Genomic DNA, 9,418 nt, shown 5'->3' with positions numbered 1-9,418 from the left:
GGTGGTGATGTACAGGGTCCCCCTCACGTGGTGGAAACGTCCTCTCCTTTGGACCAGGGGCCGCTGCTCTACTGCTGACTGGTGGGTGACCTTGGGCCAGTGCCTTGCTCTCTCTGGATCTAGTGTCCCCATCTGTACAGTAAAGATTTGGATGAGCAAGCCTGGTAGAGGGTGGAGGAGGGAGGTTTGGAGTCAGGCTGGGTCTGACTTCTGACTCTAAAAAGCTGTGTGACCTTGGGCAAGTGACTTAACCTCTCTGTGCTCCCAACTATTATCTGTGAAGTGAAATCATTAAACCAGATAGTTTCTAAGTATAAATATCACTGAATTAAGGGCTGAGGATGGTGGGGAGAGAAGATGAGGTTCTCAGACTGGTCAGATGGTGAAGGACAATCTTCCCTACCTGCACAAGCTTTTGGAGGCCTCAGAAGAGGCAGGTGTCCCTTCCTCCCGCCCTCTCCCTCCTTTGCTCCCTCCCTCTTCCTTCTTTTTTCTCTCCCATCTGTCTTTCTTTCCTATGCCTCCTCCTTCCCTTTTTCTCTCTGTTATCTTTTTCCTTCCCCTCCCCTCCCCTCCCCTCCCCTTCTCTTTACCTTTGTTCACAGGTTATTTTCGGCATCCTCGGATTCAGCTTTGAATTACACAGAGTCAGTCATGTCTCTATCGGTGTGACCTGGGCGCCCTTGGCATAAAGACTTTCCCTCCGTGGGCCTAGAATCCTCATCTGTAAAATCAGCACGCGTCACCCCCTGCAGCACTGTTGGAGGTTCATGACTTAGCCCGGAGACAGCACCCGGCACAGGGCGATGCACACAGCGGGCCCTTCAGTTAGTTCTTCAGCTTGGAGGTGAAGGGTGGGGCTCTGGAGCCAGGTGACCTGGCTGGAAGCCCAGCTTTGCCACTACTAGCTGTGTGGCCTTGGGCAAGTGACTTAACCTCTCTGTGTCCCAATTTCCTCATCAGAAAATGGGGGCAGAAATAGTGCTCACTTCGGTCCTTCATGAGGTTTAAGTACCAAGTGCCTAGCACACTGCCTGGCTGTCGGCTATTTTGATTATTCACAGCTGATGGTGACGTTGCAGGGCACCGTGCTAAGTGCTGGGAATAGAACAGGGGACAAAACACAGACCCATCCCCAAGAAAGTCCCAATGCAAGTGAGAGACATACCCTCACGAGCTAGAACAACACTGCATCAGTGCTGTCCTGGGGGGAGCCCAGGGCAGCCCCCCAAGGGGCAGGGAAGTCTTCCAGGAGGTGGCCCCAAGCTGAGACATGAAGAGGGAGCAGGCGACCCAATAATAAACATGTTCATAGGAATTTTGCATAATAAAGTAATCGGACAAGTGTGCAATGATGTGTTTACTACAGTCAAAAAGTTGAAAACAACCTAATCACCGAGCTCCAACGTACTGTAATGGTTGAATAAACTATGGTACATTGAATGAATGGAATCATTAGCAGCTGTTAAAATATGATAAGGTATATATACATAAACACAAATGTATATAATCATTAAATGCAAAAGCAGGTTGCAATATGGTACATAGAGATTGGCTGAGTCACTTTGCTGCTACTGCTAAGTCACTTCAGTTGTGTCCGACTCTGTGCGACCCCACAGACGGCAGCCCACCAGGCTCCGCCGTCCCTGGGATTCTCCAGGCAAGAACACTGGAGTGGGTTGCCATTTCCTTCTCCAGTGCATGAAAGGGAAAAGTGAAAGTGAAGTCACTCAGTCATGTCCGACTCTTAGCGACCCCATGGACTGTAGCCTACCAGGCTCCTCCATCCATGGGATTTTCCAGGCAAGAGTACTGGAGTGGGGTGCCATTGCCTTCTCTGTTACTTTACATTTATATAAAAAAAATATGTGTGTGTGTTCAAACCAACATGTTAAATATGCTTATCTCTGGGGAGCTGGGTTTAGGATGAAAATAGAATTTATATTTAAACAATATGTGGTCTGAACGTAGTTAAAGGTTTGATGTCATTTGTTAGCTTTCTAGAAATAGTACATGAATCTACATTCAATGATAGATCAGGCTTTTGCTTCCCTGTAACATTTACTAAAGGACTTGCCCTGGTGGCTCAGTGGTAAAGAATCCGCCTGCCGAGGCAGGAGATGCGGGTTTGATCCCTGGGTCAGGAAGATCCGCTGGAGGAGGAAATGGCAACCCACTCCAGTATTCTCGCCTGGAAAATTCCAAGGACAGAGGAGCCTGGAGAGCTACAGTCCTCAGGGTCGCAAACAGTCGGACCCAACTTAGCAAGTCAACGACAACATCCAATATTATAGGGCATTTAAATTTTTGTTCATTAGATACTGCAAAACCCCCCACTGCTATTTTAATTTACCAAAAAAAAAAAAAAAGGAAACGGGAGGTCGTGAGGCCACGGATAGGGGCAGGAAGCAGGAAGGGCACCCAGGTGCAAGGAATGGCATGCACAAAGGCCTGGGGCGGGGGTGACGGGCAGCGGGACGTCCGGCAGCCCTGCCCGTGCGTAGACTGTCTGGAGCGCCGGAGGCTCTAGCTGGGAGCAGACGCGCTTCCCACAGCTGCCCCGGGGCCTGCATGTGCTCCTGGTTTGTGCTCAGACGGTGGGCACCGCTCCCAGCTCCCAGAGGGGCGGGTCGTCCCGGGCAGACCTCGCCACCAGCCGCTGCCGCCCGCCTGCCGCAAGCAGCCTCCCCAGAAGGCCCTCACTCCGCGCAGCTGGCCGCCCCCGCCCTCGGGCAGGCCCGTTTCCTGCCCCTCCCTCTCTCCTCCCTCCAGCTGTTTCTCTGGCAGAGTCCTGTCCCATTCAGCCCCCAGTGAGCAAAGAGGGCAGGACAGACCGGGGGTCTCCCTGGGAGCCACCGGGGGACGAGGATGTTCTGGGGGTGCTGTGCTCTGGGGTCTCTGGGGGGCCCATGAATGAGGGGGTGAACTGCTTTCTTGGGCGAAGGGCCCCAGGCAAAGAACAGTGTGACTTCGAGAAAGAAGTCGGGGAACACGGGTCTCCTGCACAACCTCGAGTGACCTGAAGTCACGGAACCCCGGGAAGACCTGGGCGAGACCAGCCACAAAGGTATCACGCTCGGCTCTGACATTGATTGCCCAGAGGGGTCGGGTTGAGGGGGTGGGGGGCGTGGGAAACAGTAATAGAGAAGTTCTTTGGCTCTTGGTAAGATGTAATTTTTGTCAAAATGGAAATAGCTCTATTATGATTTTCAGATTTCCAAAGTAATGCATGCCAATTGGAAAAACCCAGCGAGGTCACCATAGTTATAAAAAACAGCGAACTCGGTGTTTGTCTTCTGTTAATGCTCAGGACAACCCAACAAGGGAGGTGCTTTCATTGTCCACATCTTCCAGGAGAAGAAACTGAGGCTCAGATTGGGGGAGGCATCAGCTTAATGCTGCAGAGTCGGGTAGCAGGGTGCGGAGCTGAAAGTCTGTATAACCCAGCTTCTTAGATGCTGGAATGTCCTACCTCTCAGCTGCAGAGAAGAAAGAGGGGTTCTTAACCCAGAGGTGAACCTTCAGGTGCCTCTCTATATCACTCACTGACTCACTGACCAACCTGTGATGTTTGTGAAGTGCCTACGACGGACCAGCCACGTAGGAGCATCTAAACGTGGACACACACACCCTTTTCTGACATCTTGTGTGGTACCCTGTAGTGAAAGTGTTAATTGCCCAGTCCCACTCTTTGCGACCCCATGGACTGTAGCCCCCCAAGCTCCTCTGTCCAAGGAATTCTCCAGGCAAGAATACTGGAGTGGGTAGCCATTCCTTTCTCCAGGGGATCTTCCCAACCCAGGGATCAAACTTGGGTCTCCTGCATTACAGGCAGATTCTTTACAGTCTGAGCCACCAGGGAAGCCCATGTTTGGTACCCTACCTTGTCCTTAACCACGGATCATGAACCTTCATCTGTATTATCTATGTTCCTCCAACATGCGTTTTAAAGGCTGCATGGAGAAGATGGCTTCGGATTTATTAATCATCCCTCCATGTGGTTGCTTCCTTTTTTTTTTTATTATTATTATTATAAACAGAACTGTGGTGGCCACTCCTAGGACATCATCTTTGCCTGCATGTCCTATGGACACCTTTCCCAAGGTGAAATTGCTGGCTCAAAGGTTTGTGTGTTTTTAAGGCTTTCGAGGCTTTTGGCCGCATTGCCCTAGAAGGCTGTGCTGGCTTGCACTCCCCTGACGCGATATTGGGGTGTGATATTCTCACAGCCTCATCTACACTGGTTGTCACCCGTCTCCTAAAATTTCCCTGATAGGAAAGCTGAGAATAGCATCTGGCTGCCTGAGTTTTCATTTCTCTGTTCATGCTGAATATCCTCTACAATCTTATTGTTTACTTTTGTGACTATCCTGTTCAGGTCCATCCCCATTTTTTTTTCTCTTGCTGCCATGTTTGTCTCTTTTCTTATTGATGTTTAGGAGTTCTTTGTATATGAAGGATATAAATCCTTTGCCAGTGCTATCTGTTGAAAATATTCCAATCCCCCCTCTGCTTTCAGATGAGCACATTTTAAGTGGGTGAGCCATTCGAACCAGCGTTTGGCAAAATTACAGGCAAATAGCACATCGTTATACTCAAGTACCTGCTACTTGATGTCAATCTGATCACTCAGACCTGTGTAGTTCAGAGAGGCCAGAGAACAAGTGGCCAAGTGTTGGGTCTGCCTGCTGTCTCCATTCAGGTCCCCAGCCCGCAGCTTCCTTTTTGCCACCTGCGACCTCCTCTTCAAGATCAATCTTCCCTGTGGTCCTTGCTGTTGATTTAGACTGAATTGAATTAGACTCAGGACTTCTCAAAGGACCATCCTGGGGCCATGAGCATCAGTTTTTTGGAGTTAGAATCCCTGAGGATGGGGTGTGGGAGTCTGCATTTTGAACCAGCACCCCTGACAATCTTGAGAACCACTGAGCTGGAATCCTTGAACATCCCCTTTGTCCAGGTTTCTGGGTTCTTTGCTGCACACCGAGGTTCTTTTTTTCCTTCCTAAGTAAGTATCTAAGCACTTCTGCGAGTCTACATCTCCTGTGTCAGCAGTTAAAGCCAGGAGGCAATGGTGGAGAAGAAGTGAAACTCAGTCTCATACCACGGAAAGTCAGATCACATTAGCAGTCATCCAGCCTGCGGGCTTTGACTGTATTTTAAGCCACAGAATGCTTTCCTCCGATGAAAATACATGGAGAAATGCACTTTGAAGATAGATAAAAGTGATGTTATTCTAGTGGAGGGCTCCAGACGGCAGCTCACTGAACCTTACTGTCACTGCTGAAGGGCCTTTAGAAACCCTCATGGCTCTGGGGGACAGATTGAAAACTAGAAAATCTACTCCAGATTGTTAAGACACCAACGTTTTTAACCATTGCTGAATTTGCTATATGACCTTAGGCAAGGTACGCCCATTCTCTGGCCCTAAGCATCTTCTTTGAAAATAAGGAGGTTGAATGTTGTATTAGTCAGGGTCGCAGCTGCAGTAACAAATAGACCCAACATATACAATGGCTCAAACCAAACAGACGCGTGTTATAAGTCAGGTATTTGTGAGTGGAGCCTGGTCCTCTTGCACACAGTGAATCAGTGAGCCACCTCACCTGATTACTATCACTTAGACATCATCACTGAGGAAAGAGAGCACAGGGGAGGGATGTTTGCTTCCTAACTGTTTTCTGCCACACACGGGAACTGGTCGTGGAACTGATCTAGTTGCAAAGGAGGCTGTGAAGTGTAGCTTGTGGCTAAGGTGGCTCTTTCCCACCTATGGCTGTGTACCGTGGAAGGGAGAACGAGGTTTTATGGACGGCTCGCTGTCTCCACCACAAATACAGTGACCTCTTGGGTCCCTTCCCGTCTCTGGTTCTAAATTCTAAATTTTTGTTCGTTGATCTTAGAGTTAACACCGTGATGTTGGGCCCACAAATACTTTCCTATCCTCAAGATAATCCCCATCAAATAAACCGAGCAAATGTCCACATTCCAGGCCCCTAAACATGGACTTTCCTGGAACATGGGCAACTGCTGTTCTCTTTCACTCCTGGAAAAAGGAAACAAAAATAACAATGTTATTGAGCTAAGCACTTTTACTGAACCAAAGGTTTTTGTATCCACTGTTTCATTAAATCTCTCTACAACCCTCATGGAGAAGCTTCATGATTAGCATTCTCATTTATTTTATTTTTACTTATTTTTGTGTGCATCGTTTGTGTTTATGTTTTTGTATTTTTATTAAAATTTTTTGTTTTTGCCCATGCTGCTTGGCTTCGAGGATCTTAGTTCCCTGATCAGGGATGGAGCTTGTGCCCCCAACAGTGAAGTACAGAGTCTTAACCACTAGACTACCAAGGGAGTTGCAGCATTTTTTTTTTTCCACATGAAGAAAGTGAGGCTCAGGAGGTAAAGAGACTTTCCCAAGGTCACACAGCTCAGAAACAAAAGAACTGGGATTTGAACTCAGAAAATCTCACTCCTGTCCTAGGGTCCCACTGCACACTGGAGTGCATGTGTACAAGGCTGAGTGTGTGTGTGAGTGCGTGTGTGCAATAAGGGTTAAGGTTTTCCTCGGGCTGTATTTCCCCAGGGTAGGGTATAAGAAAGTGGAAGTGCAGGAATCATTGTCCAGATCCCCAGAATGGGCCAAGCTTGCTTATTAGAAGGCAGCTGGGTGGGTGTCTTGGGCCAAGGAAGCCCAGCACGACTGAGTATTACAGTCACCAGCCAGAAAAAAGAGAAGAGGGTGGCACGTGAGCACACAGCCTGAGGCTGTCTGTGGGTCCTAGATGTCACTGAGGCCTTGACCTGGCCGGACACATAGTAGGTGCTTGTGGACGATTTCCTGTGAATAAACTCAGGGAGCTGGTGATGGACAGGGAAGCCTGGCGTGCTGCAGTCCATGGGGTCGCAAAGAGTCAGACACAACTGAGCGACTGAACTGAGCTGAACTGAAAACCCACGGAGGAGTGAAAGCTGCAGCTGTGTGAGAACAAGATGGGTCAGGCTCAGTCCCTGTTCTGAAGGTCTTGGCGGAGCGAAGGCAAGCTGGTCACAAAGATTTTTCTTCAGTCGCTCAACCAACATTTATGAGCTCCTGCTCTGTGTCTGGCACTCCCCAAGGCACTTTCTGCCCTTGTGGGACTTTGGAGGGGCCAGGGGTCGTAGTTATGTTTGCCCCCGTATTAGATCTGAAGAAAGTGAAGTCTCGATTGGTTGAGTGACATCCCCAAGGTCCCTTGGTGAGATTAGGGACCTGTTGTTGATCTGGCCCCAGGCCGGGATTCCCTGTGTGGCCCTGGCTGAAGTCTTGGGCCTGGGGCGCAGGTTGGCAGTCCCTTTGTGCTGCTTCTGGGTCCCAGGCCATGGCGTTTTTCAGGCCAAATTAGGAGACAGGTTAATTTATTCCTCTTTTGGAACCTCTGTATTTTTGCCACATTGGCACAAGCCTGATAGAGAGAGAGTAGAATTTCTTGCCCCGCTGGGTGGAAGCCAGAGGCCTTGTTAATTCTGTTGCTGCTGTCAGGTTGGCACGAACTCTGCAGCCTCACCCTCTAGAATTTAGATCTGTCTCTGCCTTTTAATCTCCTGCCTCCTCTGTGCCCTTATCTCTAAGGGAGGGGATACTCTCAGGGCTGTTGGGGGTTAAATACTTAGGAATATACAGGAGCACTTCCTGGTGAACTTCCCTGGTGGCTCAGATGGTAAGGAATCTGCCTGCAGTGCAGGAGACCCGGGTTCAATGCCTGGGTTGGGAAGATCCCCTGGAGAAGGAAATGGCAACCCATTCCAGTATTCTTGCCTGGAGGATCCCATGGACAGGGGAGCCTGGTGAGCGACAGTCTATGGGATCCCAAAGAGTCGGACATGACTGAGCAACTAACACACTTTCAGACAGGAGCATAGCACATGGCCAGTTTGATGAAGGCGTCTTCTATTTTTATTCTTGGGGAAGTGGGTATTGATATTCGCCTTGAATGTCAGGGTTGATGTGGGCATCTTGTGCCTTGTGATCCCAGGTTGCCAGGTCAGGAAAGGTCATTTCAGCAGGCTCCAGGCTTCGTGCCTTACCCCATGGGCTCTGGTGGGTGGGGAGGGGAGTGCCCCACCCACCAGAGACACTCTGGCAACCTTGGAAGTGTCAGCAGCTGAGTCAGCAGGGGGTTCGGCTGCTCTTCAGGCCCACTGTCAGAATCGGTTCTGCTTTTCTTGGGTTACATGTCTCGGATCCTCTGATCTTAGCCATGGGATCCCGCTGAGGGCAGCTCTTGTGCAAGGAGATGGGCGGGTAGAGTGATTGGTGCAAGAAACAGCAGCGAGCATGCTCAATTTTTCCTTCTGGGGGTTACGGGTCAGAGAGACTTGAGGGCTGGTGGGGTGCAGCCAGGCAGACCCGGGTTCTGCTCTTGGGAACCAGTTACCTCAGTGAGCTGGGGCAAGTCACATGACCTCTCTGAGTCTCAGTTTCCTTTTGTCTCAGAATTTTTTAAAAAATATTTTTTTGATGTGGACCATTTTTAAAGTCTGTATGGAATTTGTAACCAATATTGCTTCTGCTTTACATTTTGGTTTTTTGGCCCCAAGGCATCTGAGACCTTAGTTCCCCAGCCAGGGAGTGAACCTGCAACCTCTGCATTAGAAGACAAAGTCTTAACCACTGGACCATCAGAGAACCCCCCATCTGCCATGCTCAGTTACTGATCTGGGGTGGTGTTTAGGGACGGGGGACATTCAAAACATGCCCATCCCTTGTTATTGGAATTTGCTTGAACAGTTGTCAGAATCTGTGGTTTCCTGGGTGTCGAATGAATGAAGAGCTCAGATAGTCAGTGTATGAGCCTACTGCTGCTATAACAACCACTACAGACTTTGTGGCTTAGAACAATATACATTTATGATCTCAGCTTTCTGGAGCTCAGAAGTCTCAAATGAGTTTCACCCAGACCTTTGCAACCTAGAGCTTGTTGCTAAAGTCACTCCCATCAGTGCCCGCCTGGTGCTTTCAGTGTGCAAACTCCCACAGGAGCAAAGAGGGCGCAGCTTTGATTGGGAAAATCAGGAAACAGTGTCTGGTGATGGGAACATATATTTGATCTGGTTCCAAGGATGAGTTGGCTTTGAGTGCCAGGAGGAAAAATTGGCCAGAAATAAAAGATATTTCTGGCTGGGAGAGCGGCATGAGCAGAGGTCTGGAGGTTTGACGTGTGTGGGGTATCTGGTGCGGCGGATGGAAGCAGGGAGTGGCCGGAGGCAGTCTGGATATTCTGGAGGGCCTCAAAGGTCCCATCCAACTTTCTGGGTGGTCCAGTATGCCCCATTTCACCGAAACAGCATCTTATTGTCCCCTGACCTTGCCCTCCCTTAACTTGGCGCTTAAGCTCAAACATTTGGACCATCGAAGATTCCAGACGATCCCAAG

At 49.4% G+C, this 9,418-nt stretch overlaps 1 protein-coding gene across 6 annotated transcripts in view; it reads left to right on the top strand.

Moving 5' to 3' along the window:
• The first annotated feature begins 2,492 nt into the window (after positions 1-2,492).
• Positions 2,493-9,418, top strand: part of CMKLR1 (chemerin chemokine-like receptor 1) — a 43,485-nt gene continuing 36,559 nt past the window's right edge. The window contains exon 1 of one of the 6 annotated variants that reach the window (XM_081542972.1): positions 2,493-3,067. The gene's annotated coding sequence lies outside the window, so the exon portion shown is untranslated. The remainder of the gene's footprint in view (positions 3,068-9,418) is intronic. The other 5 variants (XM_081542974.1, XM_081542971.1, XM_081542973.1 and 2 more) reach the window with 5 other exon arrangements.

Source organism: Giraffa tippelskirchi, chromosome 11 (genome assembly GCF_054371585.1).
Source record: "Giraffa tippelskirchi isolate mGirTip1 chromosome 11, T2T-mGirTip1v1.2.pri, whole genome shotgun sequence".
NCBI classification, from domain to species: domain Eukaryota; kingdom Metazoa; phylum Chordata; class Mammalia; order Artiodactyla; family Giraffidae; genus Giraffa; species Giraffa tippelskirchi.
The sequence above is the reverse complement of the archived record's forward strand: the minus strand, read 5'-3'. Positions and strand labels throughout refer to the sequence as shown.